Source organism: Petaurus breviceps, unplaced genomic scaffold (assembly GCF_028583685.1).
Source record: "Petaurus breviceps papuanus isolate PSGF00001 unplaced genomic scaffold, PetGlider_PUasm1.0 37, whole genome shotgun sequence".
NCBI lineage: Eukaryota > Metazoa > Chordata > Mammalia > Diprotodontia > Petauridae > Petaurus > Petaurus breviceps.
Genome location: NW_027186296.1, coordinates 15,526,359 through 15,546,621, shown reverse-complemented (window position 1 = coordinate 15,546,621; position 20,263 = coordinate 15,526,359). Strand labels below are relative to the sequence as shown.

General features: G+C 38.2%; 1 pseudogene; it reads right to left on the bottom strand.

Moving 5' to 3' along the window:
- Positions 1–1,333: 1,333 nt before the first annotated feature.
- Positions 1,334–1,818, bottom strand: LOC138168487 (small ribosomal subunit protein eS24 pseudogene; annotated as a pseudogene).
- Between the last annotated feature and the right edge of the window lie 18,445 nt (positions 1,819–20,263).

Genomic DNA, 20,263 nt, shown 5'->3' with positions numbered 1-20,263 from the left:
GTGAGTCTCCCACCTTTGGCGCCCCTGCTGGGGCTGCCCAAGCCCAGCGGGGGAGCAGGCTGCCCCCTTCCTGCCAGACCCTGGGGGGGGGGGCAAGGCAATCCCTTCACCCATTTGCCAAACCGCCTCCGACCCCTGACCTCCCCCACTTCACCCCAGTGGCTCTGGCCTTCCCAAACCGCCTTTGATATTCTCATTCTTCTTGAGTTGTAGCAGACCTAGCCCCCCACACCCACCCCAATCCAGGACGCCCAGATTCAGGGGAGGCCAGTATTTTTTTTAACTGACACCCCCAGTTTTCCCCCTTCCCCGGTGCTGCCAACTTCTAACCACAATAGTGGCTTTGTGCTTGTTTAGTTTTGTGTATAAATGGAATGCTGTGGAGACCCCCACCCCTTTTCCGAGTTACTCATGTGGCCAATAAAAGGAAAGTTCAATTTTTTAAAAAGACAAAGAAAAGTTGAGCTGTTGAAAAAAAAAACAATTTAAAACTCATCTGGCTCTGGAGAAAAACATAGAAAAATGCATCAGTGAACAGAAGTAGATAGTTAAGAATTAGGAGCATACTCTTTATATAATATATATACTTTATATAGTATGTATGTATATATGTATATATATACACATACACACACACACACACATTGGACTAACTTTCTTGTTCAGATGTCAGGGGGTAGGGTAGCTATTGTGTTCTGCTCAGGCTTGGGTGGGGCATAAATTTTTTGACTAGACTGGGTTAATGTAAGAAGTAAATAACTTAATCAAAGTTCAGATCTAGCTCCTCACTGTAATATTCATTCTTTCATTAATTGTTAACCAATCGGGTTTGATTCCCACCCTGGGGAATACACCACCATGATTGTCTTTGGTCTAAGAGAGACTGACAAATGACTATCCTATTGAAATGCTGACATTATTAATAAAATTATTAAATTACCCAGAAATTATGTCTCTTGGTCCTTTTTAATTGCCACCATAGAATATAATCCTTTCATGCCTGCCAATCTCTGTAAATCTTGTGTCTTCCACAAGTATTCTGGGTGAGGAGCAGGGAAGGAGAGGGAGTCTGGGCTATATGCTAGGGGCCTTCTTTTCTTTTTTTAACCTTGAAAGGATATGAGTGGAGCATGCAGGCTGCCCCTCACCCCCCCACTGTGTGAATAGACCATCTTTTCCAACAATTATTAGAATGTAAGCTCTGTGCAAATAGAAATTGTTTCATTGTGCTTCTATCCCTTAGTGCTTAGCAAAGAGTCTAGCAGTAGATATAAGTACTTGTTGGTTGGTTGATTGAATAACACATGAATAATAATCCAAACCTTAGATGGCATTCTTTCTTTTTTTGAAGTTTTACATAAGTTTATTCATGGTCAGATGAAAATTTATCTTCACAAATAAACATAATCCATAGTGCCTTTTATTCCTTCTTTTTGCCAGCACCGACATTTGCCTTTGCAGTACCCCTGACTTTCTTCATTCTGTTCTTGTGTTCCTTTCTCTGCTTTCTTGATGTCTTTTTCTTCTCATACAGGCCATGCCTTGCAAGTCTGTGCTTTGGTTCATTTTTCTTTGCATAGTCAAGGGAATCATAAATCATGCCAAAGCCTGTTGTTTTGCCACCACCAAAATGGGTTCTGAATCCAAAGACAAAAATGACATCTGGGGTTGTCTTGTACATCTTGGCTAGTTTTTCTCGAATTTCAGTCTTAGGCACTGTGGCCTTTCCAGGATGAAGGACATCTATAACCATCTGTTTATGCTGAAGAAGTCTGTTTGTCATGAACTTCCTGGTTCTGATGGTACAGTGTCATTCATGGTGGCAGCTGGCTCCTTGAGCAGTAGGAGAGGGCAGATGGCATTCTTTACCCTGATTTTCCAGGGCTCCTTACTTTTTTATGTGTTTTAGCTGACTCCTTACCAAGATGTACCTCTCCATTGCCTTCTGAGTTATAGTTATTTTTAATTCCTTACACCATTGTAAGGGTGTTAAGGGATCAATTCACAAACACTTGGACAATAAGACACCAATGGAACTTTAAAAACAAAAACAAAAAACAAAAACAAAAATAAATAAGCAACTTGGATTTTATCAGTACTGAAAAAAGTAGCCAGAAGAACATTAACACCTGTTGGCTTATACGCCTACCTTCCCATTTATATACACTGTTTATCAGGATAATCTATACAATAATGAATATGTTCGAGGGAATTCTCATTGAGTATTTGAGCTGGGAAGAGATAGGCTATTGTACAATTCTTGTAGAATACTGTTGTTAAAAGGTTCAGCTTTTTATTCTGGGAGAAGCTTGGGATCTTTTAAGGAACTTTGCATTTTTCCAAATGCAATCCAGACTGCTGTCTTCCTGTTTAATTCAGAGCTCATTTTGTGTATTTGTTCTGCTGATTTTATATGTATATGTGTATATATATTTATACACACATATCATATATGCATGTATAACATTCATGATATATAACACATATCATATATACATATATTCTGCCAAAACATATATAGCTAAATCTAGATGTCTATGGATGGATTTTTTGTGTGTAGTCCATTTAATTGCATGTTTTCATCCATCTTGGGTTTTTTTTGGTGAAGATTAGACTAGGAAGCTATGAAATGTTCTGGGGTTAATGCAACTAACATGACATCGCCTGCAAAAAGGAGGGTCTGGAGGACTTCCCCATCCACTTTGTCTCATGTTAGATATCCTTCATGTCAGGCACTCATAGGAAGTATACATTTCCTAGTTTTTATGCCTTGCCTGATATTAATGATCAGAGGTCATTGAAAAAGATTATCTCTGTTATATCTTTTACAGAATCTTGAAAAAATTCCTATGTATGGATGGGTGGCTCTACTTGCCTCAAAAAAATTGGTTACACAAATATTTGAATAGCTTTTCCATTTCATTTTGTGTATTGATCTCCTATTTTCATCCATAAATGCCTTCAAGATGACTTTTTTCTTTTGAAAATTTTCTTTCCAAACTTTCCTTAACCAATTCCATCTTCCACTGCTTCTGTTTTATGACTTGATACTTCTCTTAATCTTCCATCATCTTTCTCTTGTAAAATTTTACAAACACATGTATATTCTAAACTAGTGTTATTATTTACTGTTCTCACCATTTGGCAATAAAGTGTGTGCTGGCTAAGACACTTTTTAGGCGTTGTATGAAATGTTTGTATTCTTTATATCCTTTATTCTTCTGTATCTCATTTACATAATAACTTGTTTAAATATCAGGATGGAGTCATTTTAAATGCATGCTGTATCTTCTCATTTTTAGTCTTCTAGTTTTGTATTATCTTGATTCTTGCTCTAATAAGTCAGGGGCCTGACTTTACACAGACAACTGATTCAGGAATACCTCCTACATTCTATAACAGTTTCTTCTTGTTCAAATATCTCATTTTCTGTGATGTCATTTGGAACTTGTCATGTGTAGATACACATATAATGTGTAGACATGAAGTGTCTATGCACTCTGTGATCCTGTGACACGGGCCTCCTTGCTATTCCTCTCACACAACCCTCCATTGCCTAGCTCTAGTTATTCTATCCCTCATGCCTGGATTGCTCTTCCTCTTCTCCATGTCTGGCTTCCTGGCCTTCTTCAGGTCTCACCTAACATCCCACCTTCTGCAAGAGTCCTTTCCTAGGTTTCTTTCATTTTAGTGCTTTCTGAGATTATTTCTAGTTTATCCTGCATATTCTTGTTAGTACATGCTTTTCTTTTTGCATACTGTCTCATTATACCCTGAGTTTCTGAAGAGCAGAAACTGTATATTCAAATTAGCACAACGCCTGGAATGGAGTAGGTACTTAGCAAATGCTTGTTGACTCGAATTTACTAGTCTTTTTGCCTTTCTTTTTATTCTTGATCCATATTTTCTAATAGATTTCTCATCATCGTCATCTATCCTATATTGTTTTCTTTATTTGGAATTTTTTCTTCCCAACTATTTTTTCCCATTTTCTTAAGTTGGAGATCATTATTTTATTTTTTATATCTTAATACTTTGGTTTCCCACAATTATATGTAAAAACAGTTTTAACATTTAAAAAAATTTGAGCTCCAAATTCTCTCCTTCCTTCCTTTCCTCCCCTCATTGAGAAAGGAAGTAATTTGACATAGGTTATACAACTGTAGTCATGCACAAAACACCTTTCCATGGAAGTTATTCTATGAAAGAAAACACAAAAAATCCCCAAGAAAAATAAAGAAAAAGCATCTTTGATCTGTGTTCTGGCTACCAGTTCTTTCTATGAAGATGGGCAGCACCTTTCATCCTAAGTCCTGCAGAATTGTCCTGGATCATTGTATTGCTGAGAATGGCTGTTATTTATAGTAGATCATCATACAATATTACTGTCACTGTGTACAATGTTCTCCTGGTTCTACTGATTTCATTTTACATCAAGTCATGTAAGTCTTTCCATGTTTTTCTGAGAGAATCCTGCTCATCATTTCTTAAAGTACTTTAGTATTCTATCACAACTTGTTCAGCCATTCCCCATTAATGGACATACCCTCAATTTCTAATTCTTTGCCACTAAAAAAGAGCTACTATAAATATTTTTGTACACATAAGTCCTTTTCCTTTTTTTTTATATGTTTGGGATACAGACATAGTAGTAGTGTTGTTGTAAGGTAACCCAAATCACATGCCACTTGATTTGGAGCCCACCATTAAGCCACCATTAAGCCCCTTTTATTTGTCTTTGTCTTTATTCTAAACCCTGTAACTGCTTGTAACAGCATAAAGGTGTAGTCCTGGCAAAAAGTGAATCACCCAAGGCATAAGTCCCCTGCTCCCTTATCTTTCCCCTGAGTTAGTACTCCCCTAAATCAGTAAGCCTTGATTCAGCATTTTGTATAAGGATTATGGTGCAAGTTTATATAGAGATCATGGGGCAAGTCTATCCCATGCAAGAGACCACCCTGTTCTGGGATGCTGACCTAGCAAGGTCCTCCACCCAGAACACTGATCAAGCAGGGTCCCCTACACCCTTCACCCAGAATATGACCCTGGCCTGGTCCATGACCCCAGGCTGTTCTGGGAAATTCCACTCCCATTGTGCCCTCTACCCTGAACCCTCTACCCTGTTCTAGGTGGTATCCCTATCACATCGAGGGTCGCGGCCTTGTACCCTTGCAGCATGTTTCCCAAATTAGCCCTGAGCTATAGATCCAACCAATGGCTGATCTTGGCTTCTGTATGTCATTGCTTATGCTAGCTCCTCTCCCCAATTGTGGTTTTTGCCTTTATAAGCATTGCCTGTACCCCAATTCGGGGCTGCCTGATTTGAGTGTATACTCCAGGCAGTAGCTCGCTTGATCAATAAATCCACATCTAAATTTATCCTGCACCCAGGCCTCATCTCACTCTTATTCTCTTCACAACATTGTTGTGTGGTCAAAGGTTACAGTTTTGTAACCTTTTGAGTATAATTCCAGATTGCTCTCCTAAATGGTTGAATCATTATACATCTTCACCAATAATACATTAGTGTTCTGATTTTCCTACATCTCCAATATTTGTCATTTTCCTTTTCTGTCATATTAGCCTGATAGGTCTGAGGTAGTGTAATGGAAATGCAAATTTGGAAGATCTTCCCTGCCCCTAGGCTAAAATGCACCTGAAGTCTGGGGAGGGAGGCTTGTTTTTCAGTAGATACTTCTTGATTGGCCAGTGAGTCAATAAGGTTGTTACATTCTCTGAGCCAGGAGAAGGCTATATAAGCCCTGATGTGTAGCTTTGTTTTGGGACTCACTTTGAGAAGTGTTCTGTGTTTTGATCTGAATTCTGGGAAGCCATTGTTGAGAGTCCCCCGGCTTTGAAAAACCTAGATGTGGAAACCCAGATGTTGACCGGGTATGGATGTAATGGTTGGACAGTTTGGAAATCTGTCTACTTGATCTGTTTCTGTCTTGATAATTCTGCCTGTATACTTTGAGGTTCAGGGTGCTGACCTTTTCTCCTGAACAAGGTAAACGATATATGTCTGACTGATTAAAGTAAGCTTGTTAACCCATTTTGAGTTGCTTTCCTTTAACAAAGCAGATCCAAGAACCTGTGTGAGCAGCCACCCTGGAGACACTGGGGTGCTTGCTGCTACAGGCAGTAGCTCAGAGTTGTTTTAATTTGCATTTCTTTCATCAATAGTGATTTAGAACATTTTTTATATGACTGTAGATAGCTTTGATTACTTTGACTGAAAAATGCTTGTTGATATCCTTTCACCATTTATCAATTGAGGAATGGCTCTTATTTCTGTAAATCTGACTCACTTTTCTATATGTTTGAGAAATGAAGTCTTTATCAGAGAAACTCACTGTAAATTTTTTTTTCACAGTAATGATTACCAACTAATCATTACTATGTATTTCCCTCCATCCTGTTTTCCCTCATTTATCCTACTTTCTCTCTCCTTTTACCATGTCCATTCTCAAAAGTGTTTTTCTTCTAACATTTACCTCCCCCAAACTTCCCTTCCTTCTATCACCCCTCCACCATTTACTTCCCTTCCTACTTTCCAGTAGGGTAAAACAGATTTCTACACCCAAACTGAGTGTGTATATTAATCCCTCTTTGAACCAGTTCTGATGAGAGTACAATTCATGTGCTCTCCTCCATACTCCCCCTATTTCTCCCTCCACTGTAAAATCTCTTTCAGGTCTTGTTTATGTCAGATAATTTGTTCCATTCTACCTTTCTCTTTCCCCTTCTCCCAGTGCATTCTTCTTCCTCATCTCCTAATTTTATGTTTTAAAAGATAATCATACATTCAATTCACAACTCTGCTCTCTGCCTATGTATACTCCTTCTAACTGCCCTAATAATGAGAAAAAATTTGGGAGTTAGGTCCTTTCCCAGTGTAGGGATATAAACAGTTTAACCTTATCAAATCCCTTATGATTTCTCTTTCTTGTTTACCTTTTATGTTTCTTTTGCATTTGAAAGTAACATTTTCTATTCAGCTCTGGTCTTTTCATCAAGAACGTTTGAAAGTTGTCTATTTCATTGAATATCCATTGTTTCCCCTGAAGGATTACATGCAGTTTTGCTGAAGATGATTCTTGATTATAATCCTAGCTCTTTTGCCCTTTGGAATATCATAACCCTCCAATGCTTTAATGTAGAAGCTGCTAAATATTGTACTATCCTGACTGTGGCTCCATGATACTCAAATTGTTTCTTTTTGGCTGCTTGTAGTATTTCCTCTTTGATCTGGGAATTCTGTAATTTAGATATAATATTCCTTGGGATTTTTATTTTGGGAACTCTTTCAGGTGATTGGTGAATTCTTTCAATTTCTATTTTACCCTCAGGCTAGAATATCAAGGAAGTTTTCCCTGATAATTTTTTTTAAGCAATTGGGGTTAAGTAACTTGCTCAAGGTTACACGGCCAGTTATTTTGTGTGGGTGCCAAGAATCTGAGGTCGGAACCGATCCCGGGTCTCCGGACACTGGGACCGGCACTCTTACTCACTGCACCACCTGGCCACCTCTCCCTGATAATTTCTTGAAAGGTAATGTCTAGCCTGTTTTTTGGTCATGACTTTCAGGTAATCCAATAGTTATCTCTCCTGAATCTATTTTCCCAGTCAGTTGTATTTCCAATGAGATATTTCACATTTCTTCTATTTTTTCATTCTTTTGATTTTGATTGTTTTTTGATGTCTCATAATTTCATTGGCTTTGACTTGCCCAATTCTAATTTTTAAGGAATTATTTTCTTCAGTGAGCTTTTGGATTTCCTTTTCCATTTGGCCTATTTTTCTTTGTAAAGAGTTCTTCTCTTCAGTGAATTTTTGTTTAACTTTTTCCATTTGGCCTACTTGTTTTTCAAACCAATCTTCTCTTCATTGGATTTTTGTACCTCTTTTACCATTTGGCCTATTCTGTTTTGTTACAGTATTATTTTCTTCATTTTTTTTGTGTCTCCTTTACCAAGCTATTGACTCTTTTTTCCTTGATTTTTCTTTCATCACTCTCATTCCTCTTCCCAATTTTACCTCTCCCTGTCTTGATTTGAGCTCTTCCATGGCCTGAGACCAATTCATATTTTTCTTTGAGGCTTTGTATTGCAGGAATTTTAACTTTGTTGTTGTCTTCTGAGTGTGTGTTTTAATTAATTTTTTTTTTATTTTGGAGGGAAATTGGGGTTAAGTAACTTGCCCAAGGTCACACAGCTAGTTTTTTTGTATGTGTGTGTTAAGTGTCTGAGGCTGGATCCAAACTCAGGTCCTCCTGACTCTGGGGCTGGCATTCTACTCACTGCGCCACCTAGCCACCCCTGAGTGTGTGTTTTGATCTTCCTAGTCACCACAGTAACTTTCTATGATCAGAATTTTTTTTCTGTTGTTTTGCAGCCTATTTCTTTACTTTCAACTGAATGCTAAAGTGGACTTCTGTTTCCCAAGTAGAGAGGAGCACTATTCCAAGCTCAGGCTTTTTGTGCATCTGTTTTCAGAGGTATTTCTGGGAACCTGTAAATTTTTTACTCTTCCAAGGTGCTATGATCTATGGAGAGGTGTGTGTACTACTTTCCTATACACTGGTTTGTGAACTACCATAAACACTCTTTCCAACCTTGGAACTGTGACAAGAGTTCCTGACTCTCCTGTGGCTTCAAACTCTGCTGTGCTAGTGCTCCGCCTCACACTGGGACTAAGACCTAGGACTGTGACCCAGATCCAAGTATAGACAATGCAAGAGAGTCCTGTCCCCAGTGCCAGCAAAGGGACCTTTGAGAATCCCCTTCTGATGCATTATCCCATCCCCTCACTGTCTGTGTGCTGAGTGTTCTGAAAACTGCCACTGCTGCCACTGATTGTCACCCAGTGGCCTGCTTCTGGTTTGCTGGGGCCTGGTCTGCATGTGGACTGTGCTGGACTATGCTTCTCTCCCACCCTGGTAATGCAGACTTTTCCTGTTGATCTTTTAAATTGTCTTTGGAGTGGAAAATTGTTTTACTCCACCTTTTTATGGATTCTGTTGCTTTAGAATTTGTTTAGAGTCATTATTTAAAGGTATTTGAAGGGGTTTGGAGAAGAGCTCAGACAAATCCCTGCCTTCACTTAGCCATCTTGGCTCCACCTGAGACTATTCTCTTTTGAGGTCATTTGGTTGTTCCCCTTCATTTCTCCCTGTCTTCTTTTCATTTATTTTTCATTTAGGAGTATTCCTTTCTCTGTGCTTACAGGGGTTGTTGGAGGAGATAGGCTCATTCACCAGCTCTTATTGCAACATCTTATTGGAGTCCTTCAAAGTTTTCAATTGAGTCAAACTTCCCTAATTCAAATTTATTTCAGTCAGGGAGGTCAATCTGTATTAATGAAAAAATATAATTATTACATTCTTGGTTTGAATGCAAATGTAGCTGTTAATGGTTTTTGCATTTCAATAGACTACTCTTTCCCATTAATATTTTTCTTAGACTATTTCATTTTCACAAATACAGAAAAAAATCCAACTTTAAGGCTTTTGTATAACAAAACATGTCTCAGTAGATGGCTCATAATAACAATGCTTTATTGATATGATTATAACAAATAATGAACAATGCTTGGTTTTCTTCTGCCTGTTATATTGTACATTAAAGAGAATAGCTAACATTGTGATTTTTGCACCATGGGAAAAGGAGGGAAAGAGAGGAGAAAAAGAGAGGAAAGGGAGACAGAAACTGAACAAAGTTATTCAGTGCTTTTATTCTGCCATTAAGTAGCAGTTACCTTTCATTTATGTTTATATGTCTCCATATCAATTAGCTCACTATGACATACTAGTTAATACCCCAAAGTAGAAATGAACCAGGAATGAGGTGAGGAATGGTTAATACCTTCCTCTTTTCTTTTTTTTTTTTTTTTGTATTTTTAAGCAATCGAGGTTAAGTAACTTGCTCAAGGTTACACGGCCAGGTGTTTCTGGGTGGGTGCTAAGTGTCTGAGCCCGGGATTCGATCTCCAGGTCTTCTCAACACTGGAGCCGGTGCTCTTACTTGCTGTGCTACCTGGCCGCCCCTATACCTTCATCTTTTCTTCACCAACCTTGGGTAAAAAACCCTGTCACTCAGTACTTCAAGATAGTGAATGAAGGTTGGACTGGTTGTGTCCAGTCATATAGATGGGGAATAGAATTTTCTCCCTCTCTCTCCCCACGGTGGGTTTCCACAAAAACATAACCATTCTGCTTTCCCTGATTGGGACCTAACATTCTAGAAGAAAGGAAAGAAAGCAGATAGCAAGGAAAAAATAAGCTTATCGGATTTTCATTGGTTTTGCAGAAGCTGGTGGTTAAAGAGAAGACTTCACCCCAGCCTGAGCAGAGTAACCACCAATGCACAGAGACCCCAATAACAGATTTGCCTCTGACCTATTTCTTAGCCTCTTTACTTAAACTGCAAGGAAAAGCTCTTCACCTCCTACAGTCCCTCTGAGACTGAGGACAAATAGGTTAGCTGTGCATACTACAACCATGTCAGACCTGTGAATTTAAAAAGGTTACTTTGGAGTCTCAGCCTGGATTCTGGTATATTTGAAAGTAATCTAGGATACTTTAGGAAAAATTGTGAGGAAAATATAATATTGTATCTCCCCCAACAGCACTGTTACCACTGTGTCAAGACATTGACAAAGAGCCAACTGATTATAAGCCATCTCTGTGAGCTCAGAGAAAAGAGAATTAAGGCATGGGACTCTGCCTGTCTGGAGGAAGAAGATGGGAAAGCAAGAGTAATTACCCCTGCCTGTTTAGGGCAGCCAGGAACTGTACCTGTCTGGATTGTTGACTGGTTTTCTCTCTAGAAGTTCTCATTGAGTCCTTGCAGTATGAGGTGAAAGAAGCTTTGAACAGCTGGGTCCCTTAAGAGGACGTGGTGAACATGAGACACTACTAGGAAAAAGAGGAAAAGCCAATGCATCATTATGCACAGTTGCCTTCCTTTTCTTTTACACTATCCTTGTCTGCTGTAGTTCATGGAGATAGGCCTTTGGGACAAGGAGAAGTAGAAGAACTAAGGACAAGAGGGTCTTCCATGCAAGAAAGAACTTGAGTCAAAAAGGTATGCATTTCAGACAAAAACTATGTGAAAATTTAACTTTTTGTTAGCACTAAGAATACTGCTACAAATACTTTTGTACAAAAAATTCTATTGTGGCTATTGATAAGCTACTTTAGGTTATAATTCTAGTACTATGATCTATTATTTAAATAGTATAATTAATTTAGTCACTTTTCTTGTATGTTTTTTTCAAAATATCTAGCAATGATTTCGCTTGCCTTTTTTCTCTAGTTCCTTCAGCATTTAATTTTTCTTTATTTCTCTTTCTCTCAATTTCTGCTAACTTTGTGGATGTGACTTGAAACCTTAGGCTTGTTTCAATTCTTATTTCCCTAATTATTACTGATTTTGTTAATAGTTTTCAGGTAGTCATTGATATTTTATGTTTCCCTTAAAAACTGTTTGCTAGTATCTTTGATCATGAACACTTTGGGGTCCTTCTGAATTAATTAATCAATAATCTGTTGTCACTATGGATGAGTTAGGCACTGTGCTTGGCACTGGAGCTACAAAGACAAATACAAAACAGTCTCTATTATCAAGAAATTTACATTCTATCGGGGGAAACAACATGGTGACAAATGAGTAACTAAAACATTATCCCAAGCAATTGCCAATAGTAACTACTCTCAGAGGAATTGAATGCAAAGTGTCTTTTTAAGTTTGCATCTTTTCTTCTGATTCCTACACTGAATTTTACAGAACTGTTTTACTTGGACATAATGAAGATATTTATTTTATCTCTTTCTATCTCATGAAAGTTTTGGATACTTCCTCTATCTACAGTTGTGAAAGACATATTCTTCCATTTTCTATTTAATTATTTTAGGATATGATTTTTATATCACTTTTCCAAGAAAACTTTTTTTGTGAGATATGGTATAAGACATTGGTCTAAACTTAGTCTTTTTTCCTTTTTTTCCCCCTACTGATTTCCAATTTTTCCAGTGTCTTAGTCCCTCCCCTTGTATTTTGAGTTCTTGAATTTATCAAACCCTAGGCCATCGTATTTGTGTTCTAGTTCTTGCCTGTGAAATCTGTTCTACTGATCAAAATGTCTAATTTTTATCCAGTACAAGATTTAACAATTCCTATTTTGTAGTTACATAGTTTGGAGATCTGGTAATGGCAAATTCCCCTCCTTTCTACCTTTTTTTTTTTGCCCAGTATTACCATTAAAATTCTTGATATTTTATTTCATTCATATGAATTTTTAAATTGTCTATGTGTTTAGAAATAATCTCCCAGTATTTTAATTAATATAGTGCCATTGACTAAGTATGATAGTCATGATAAGTTAAAATGTCTTTTAAAAAAGCATTACCATGAAGGGAACTTACCTTATTATGATAAAGAATATTTACCTAAAAACCAAGAGCTAGCACTACTGGTAAGTAACATTTTCTCAGTAAAATTAGGGCTGAAGTAAGGATGTTAGTCATCTCTAATATAATTTGTCACAGTGCTAGAAATGCTGATAGTAAGACAAAAAAAAGATACAAAGACAATAAGCATAGACAAAAAGGAGGCCAAATTGTGAATATTTGTGGATTGAATCATGGTATTCTTTAAGAATACCAGAGAACTGACAAAAAGTTAATCAAGATAATATTAAGAAAAGCAGTAAGAGACAAAATAAATCTGTGAAAAATAACCAGCTTTTCTGTATATTATAAACAAAATTCAGGAGGAAAATATAGGAAAAGAAATTCTACTTAAAACAAGAGAAAAACTAATTGGTTATCTTGGAATTAACTGATTCATACTTAGTATATGCTTGTTGATGAGTCAATTGGAAGTTGACCTTCTTTGACCTAGACATCCTACTGTAGGATATATGCCTCAAAGAGGATAAAAAAGGGGAAAAGTCTCATATAAATCAAAATATTGATAACACTTTTTGAAGTCACAGAGTTCCAGACACAAAGTAGATACTCATCAAATGAGGAATGCCTAAACAAACTGTGGTGCATGGATGTAATGGAATATTACTGTACTGTAAGAAACAATATGAAATCTACAGAAAAGCATGGAAAAGACATATCAACTGATGCAAAGAGAAGTAAACAGAATGAGGAAAGTAATATGCACAGTAACAACAATGTAAATGGAAACAATAACAATTTTTAAAACTTCATTGAACATTCTGATTATAATGATAGACTTGGGCCCAAATGTACTTTCTTCTATTATTTGCAGAAGTTACACGATATTTACACTAAAGGTGTGTAAAATTGCATATACTGCCAAATTCTGTTGATATATTGTTTAGTTTTGCTGAACTACTTTTTAAAAAATTCTTTGTTGTAATGGAAAGGTTTCTGGGGAGGAGAGGATGGAGGGTATGTACATGGAAGTGAAGATGGGAGTTAAAAAACAAAAGATATTAATAATTTTTAAAAATGTTGATGAAACAATTGAGGCATATAAATCCTCAAGCTCACAAAATAGAGATAAAACATTTACATGAAATGTGGTCATTGATCTCATGGAGGGTACAATCTTCTTGGGAATGTGATACAATTTGGATTTAGTAACCTTTAAAACATCTTGCAACTCTGGTTCTGTGAGTCTATGCTATTTGAGTATATATGCATATATATGTATATATGTGTAATGTATGCATATTATATAAATATTTATAATACATGATAAATGTACTAGAGCAAATTGAAGTACAAAACATAAGGTTTGAAAGGGAATATTGTGATATTGAGATTTCTAAGTGACTTTAGAAGGCTTAGATGTGATTTAGACATGGGAAAATTGCCTCTGAGTAAACAAATGATTCATTAGATTTTTCAGCAGTGATAAGACTGAATGTCTGAAGCAATTTAAGAGTCATGCTCTTCAGTGAGATTAGGAGAAACAAGAAAGGACACTTTCAGAATTGTGGGATCACAGCCACACTCAGACTTGGGACCTGAGGCCATCTACTCCCAACTCACACCTTTATAGGAATTGCAACTTCGTTATCCCCAAGTGAACATGTCACCACCAAGTGAAATTCTCTAGTAAGGGGGAAAATCCTGTACTACAGACCATTCCATTTTGGGATTACTCTAATTGTTAGGAAGAATTTTCTTACATCAAGTCCAAATTGGCCTCTCTGCCACTTCAAACCATTATTCTTTGTTTTGTCTTCTAGGGACAAACAGGCCAAAGCTAATCCATCTTCTGCATGACATCTCTCAAAATATTTAACTACAGCTGTCATGTACCTCCTAGGTCTATTTATTCTAAGCTAAATATCCCCAGTTCCTTCAGTTGATTCTCGTATGGCATGGTCTCCAGTCCCTACACCATCTTGTGTTCACCCTTCTCTGGATATGCTCTAACTTCTCAAAATCCTTCCTAAAATATGCTACTAAATCCCATGTAGATGTTATTTAAAGGTAACATGGACCTTTGTTAATGAAAATGTAGGAAAATTGACATAAGATACCAAATTTCCCTTTCCTCTCTCATGCTTTAGTATTTTCTGGAGTTTATTAGAGCCACAGGGCTGTTTGCATGACTGAATTAATATTCAGAGTGGCAGGGGTGGGAGAAATAAGAAAAGGTTTTGAATGTTTATCCTCAGCCTCAAAGAGATTCAGTGGGAGTTGCTTATTGTGGAGGAATATACCTGCGTCATTTGCCCAGAAATAGAACTTGGGGTTGAAGTCTATCACTGGGAGGTGCCTTATTTGCCTGAATAGTCCTTTTGTGAACCAGTGTGAAGCATGATTTTGAGCTGTTTATACACAGAACTGAAGATGTGTTGACTAGCCTGAGGCATGTGACTCAGGTGTCTAGCTCTAAAAAGAACAGTAACACTTCCCTGAGGCAGTAGCAACTGGGCCAGTTTGGAAGCAGGATCTAGCCTCAGCAGATGGTAGCTGATAAGCCTGAGGAATAGCACAGAGAAAAGGCAGCACCATTTTGAAGCTTTAAAAAATGGAGAGGAAAGTTGAGGGATGATTTTTCATTTGAAATACTATGAATCAATCCACCCCATCCCAAAGATTCCAGGTTATCTAAAAGGACTCACTCTTCCTACCAGACCTTACAGCACTAGAGAAGACCCTTAGATGTGATCATTTATAAAATATAGCAGATGTTGACTAGCAAATGTCCCTTAAAAAGCTTAAAAGCAACCAATTAGAAAGTTAAGAGTAGATGACCATGAATTTATCAGAATTTCTCTTACTCTATGGGTGGCTTTAGTGGTACAATAGAAACCCAGATACAGTGCAGGTAGATTCTTCCTTCTAAGCCTGCCAGCTCATAAGATTCTCTTTTTATTTTGGTTGGAGTCACATGGGCTCTTCCTACTAATGAGGAAGGTGATCTCATCAATGAGTTATCAACATAAATGAATTGGCCTCAGATTTAGATTCAATACATATGAATCACTTTGATAAATCAATGAATTCATGATCTCATCGATGCAGGTACTTCCTCCAACAGTAGAGATCACAGTCCATCCCTGCCTTTTCCTCCTGTGCCTATCTCATGTTTTTCTAAGTAGATCAAATACCTATCTTAAATATGGATTGGCAGACCAATGTAGACTGTGGACACAAAGTCATCATCCATAAAGGCAAGAGCTAACCAGTAGGAGGAATGCTGAGAGAAAATAATAGTAATAGTAATTACCTTAATATTTACACTAATAATTTATATAGTCAGTGTCTGGGGGACCACAAGTCCCAAGCTAGACCCATGCCTTGAATTTTCAAACATGAAAAGAAATGTTACCACTGGGAAATGGTAGCAATTAAGAACCAATATCAAATGTATGAGGTTAGCCATTTGAAGGACTAACCCTCCCCTAAGAGATCCTATCTACATGGGTTATTGGTTGTTAAGATTAGGATGACTTCTGAAATCTCTCCAGGGAAACCCATCTAAAATACAAAAAGGTTATCTGCTAAAACAGTATTTTAAGGTAGTCTTGTTAAAAGCTATTTGTCTACATGGAATCTTGATAAAAGGAAAGCCCAAGAGTAGGGATTTGTCAGTGTTTAGCCATCATTGGTACTAGAAAATTAAGTTCTGGTTGGAGAGAAAAGTGCCAATATATATATATATATATGTCTAGTCTACAGAACATCTTGTTCTCTTTGTATCCTATACTTCATAACTAGATGGATTTTCCCATTGGGAGAGAGGGCCCTGTCTGAATGACTGGTACCAATTGTCTTGCCAAGCAAGTCTCTTTTTGTCAGTTAATAAATACAGTGGCATTCTGGTGAAAGTTTAGTCTCTTTGGAGTTTGTTTGGTGTGAATAAATTTCCCAGAGTCTTATCTCCTCTGAGTGAGCTGATATATTCATGTTCCTGGATCTTTGAAGCTGAGAACTAGATCTAAGGTAACCCCAATAAGAGTTCAGCCACTATGAGAGGCACACTGCCTGGGTAGCCAGTCAACCTGTTCTAAACTATCTTTCTTCAACATCTGACATTTATAGGGGGAATTGATACCATTTAAGACACATTCCCATTCATTATTCTCATTTGAGCCTCATAACAACTCCCTGAAGTAGGAGGAGGGGGTAGAATCAACCCCATTTTACAGATAAGGAAACTGAGATCCAGTGACTTGAACAACACTGTTAGTATGTGGTAGAATGGGGACAATGATCTTCATCTTCTGACTCCTAGTCCAGTGCTCCTTCCATGCTATAAAAGTTAGTGGCTGAAAGGGGTACAATCTCTCCCACTACAAAAAATAATTTTGAAAGAAGCAGACAACAATTGAAATTAAAAAAAAAACCAATAACAGGTTCCAACTTGTGAGCTCTTGTTACCATAGCCACAGAGACCTTGAGGTCACAGCAGTTTTCTTTACATCGATATTTTTTATTCTCTAGACCTGCTAGTGACCATTAAGTAATCTCAGTGACCATTCATGCAACATAGATTTTCTGAATACCTATTGTGTGGTGGGCCTTCTATCCATTTTTACTTGGTGTGTCCCTGTGGAAGAAGCCATATGCTTGATGGCAGCCCTACCTTAAGGCATCTCTTCTCAACCTCAAATGGCTTCTAGTTCAAAACTCTACACTCTTCCCTCCTCTTCCTGGGCAACGTTTTAAGACACGAAGATGACAGTCTACCATTTCTTCATCCCATTTTTCTCTATAACATTCACTTTCAATTCCTCACTCATCTTTTTAAAAATGCTGCATTCCTGATTTGTGTACCTCCTCAGCTCTTTCCATCTTATGCTTAGGAGGAAAAAATCCAACTGCTTTCTGTACCTCTCTGGGCCTTGCAGAGCATGTCTTCTAGCAGACAGACTTGCCTTCTTGGATTTGTTTCTTCTCTGTAGCTGGTAGTACTGACTCCATTGCTGTCGCTGTGAAAACCATAAATATTGCTGAGGATGATTGAAAGCATCACTCCTCCCCTCTCCCAACAGCTCTCTGCTCATTTGAGTGGTCTCCCTGGCAGAAAGTCAGGAGCTATCCAAATAGAAGTGGGCAAGTGGAATCAGCATTATCTTTTCTCTTGCCAAGGATTCCTGTAGCTGTGATCTGGTCTTCCTCTGCCCACTTGTGAGCCCCAAATAGACCAGTCTAGTCCATCTACAAGCCCCATTCTGATACTGACAGTTTCCACTCTTCTCAGGGTCTAACTAGACTCATCTCTAACCCTTTTCTGTCTTCTCCCCTAGGCAAAAATCTCAGCTTTGAAATTTATAAGGAATGAAGGATAATTGAGCACAATTTTTTTACATTATACATCTAAATATTACAACTCTTTAAAAAGTGCTAAAAACACCTCCCTTCCTTGGGAAACAAGAGGCTTTTCAAATGTGTTATTTCCAAGGATGCTAGGTACAGCTAAGGGTCATGGTGGTCATGTAATCAAATAAAAGGCAAAGAAAGGACACGTGAAAGGAAAAGGTAATAATAAAGTCTGAAAAACAATATGAGTGGGTATGAGGCACAGAGGGTATGTAGTGTTAGAGAGAAGGTGGCAGAAACTCACCGAGGTGCCACCTTGCCTGGCTAGTGCCAGAGGTTACGCAGAGCAATGTCAGAGACAGAAGGGTTAGTTAAACAAGCAAGACAAGCTTGTCAGATGCTCCCTTGTTGCCTCCCACTCCTCTATGTGATACAGGGAACTTTCCCTAGGGTGTTTTTGCTTTATGTGGCCATGTGTTAAGTCCTGTAAGTTATTAAAATGATAAACTTTTAATGTTAGAGAGTATTTTAGAAAAAATATCTCATCCAAATCTGTCATTTTACAGATAAGGAAATGGAGATGAATGGACTTTACTAAGATCACACAACCAGGGAGTCCAAATTTACCTCCGTTCTCATAAAAATGTCTCTCTTCTTTCTCAATTATGATCTAGATGTCCTGGTGTGCATGTCTCTCTTCATGCCTTCTGGGCAGATGATGTTGCTGAAGGCCCTCATGCCCATGGACTTGGAGACTGTGTCCATCTTCTGATTCTCTTCCTGTCACAGCAATTGCTGGGTTCTGTGGTGTTGATTCAACTTCAATAGGTGTTAGGGCAACTGTTGGTGTTTCTGGATTGTGGTGAATTGAGGTGGCTGTTGTCATGGGAGGGATCAAACCCAGTAGCTGTGTTTTCCATAGCTCATGGTTTTTTAGAGGGTGAACCACCATGGGGTGATTCCTGATGCATTCAGGACTATGTTGTAGGACTTGACAACAAGCTCCCTATTGAAGACACAGCTCTGCCTGTTCTTTCTGTTAAATTCTGTGTCCTTGAAGCCAGGATACTAGTTGTTAATACTGGGTCTCAGCTGAAAGATACTGCTCCCAAGCTTAAACTCTGCCAGGTCTTAATTTGAAGATGCTAAGTTATCACTATATTTATTTTTTCCTGATTATGTATCATCTCCAGTATCTGTTCACAGACTACCCAGCACTGAAGCCCAGCTTTACCTTACAACAAACATTCCCAACAAGAGCCTACATTATGAGGATCAAAGCAGCAGGCTTATTCTTTTCTTTCGGGACCAACTTTCCAATCAAGTGTGGCTACTACCTTTTTTCTTTGTCCTTCTCCTTCTAAGAGGGCCCCAGTGTTTCCTGCCCTTTGGATTCCTCACCAGGTGCCACCTTTGTGAAAGATTCCAGGGTGTTTTGTCTTCTCCTTTAGCATCTTTCTTATAAACTGGATAACTGTGGCCTGGGACATGGTGAAAATGCTCCTTCTGGAGTGAGACAGCATAGATCCAAGTCTTCTTCTCTGTGCTTCTGAATCCACACTTCGCCTTCCACTGTGCAGCTATGCCTTTTGCTGTCCTGACATAGCATAATATGGAAACCTGACCCATTTGTTCTCTGTGCAGTCAACTTTTTAACAGGAGCAGAGCCAGGATTTCTGGTACACAAAAGACACCGAGAAAGAAGCCTTTCTTCTTTCTCTGTGCTGCCTTGTACACAAAATATCAGGCTAATGTGTGAAAGACTCAGGTTGGTGATGATCCATCCAGATAGGTCTAGGCTCTCCTCCTTAGGCAAAGACTGCTAAAAAAAAGAAAAAGAAAAGAAAAGAAGTTTATGTTTTCCTCTCTAGATGACAACCCCTGTTCTGCCTACAAATATTAGAGTTAGGTAAGTCAAGAGCAGGCAGCCATATTACTCTGGGGATTACTGGCAGGGTGGCCAAAATCCTAGTTACCATTCTGTAAGTGCTGGAGATTGATAAGACCAATAGCCTAAGCCTCCCTCTATAGCATTGGGTAAGGAATTTCGAACCCAGGAGAGGACTATGAGAGGAAGATATGTTCTAGTTCTCTTATATTTCACACGTATCCCCCTTAGTTCATTCAGTTTGGGTCGTATTGCAAATTGTATTAGGGTGATAGGAGTATCAGATCTGGGGAGATAAGGTGGGTTGAATGGTAATTGCTATTTAATAGCAGAATAAAGAACCTGTGAATCTTGGTTTACTTTTCTTCTGTCCTTCCAAGATCCCATGAAAATACTACAAAATCAGATCTTTTCTTTCTGTATAATGGACAGGATAAAGAGAATAGTTATTGGGAAAGCGAGAGAGAGAGAGAGAGAGAGAGAGAGAGAGAGAGAGAGAGAGAGAGAGAGAGAGAGAATTGCAAGAACAAGAATCACAATAGCAGTCAGGTGTGAGCCAGTCATTCTTTCCTTCCCATGTTATTGCCTTGGGAGGGACTTTAAAAGCTTAGACC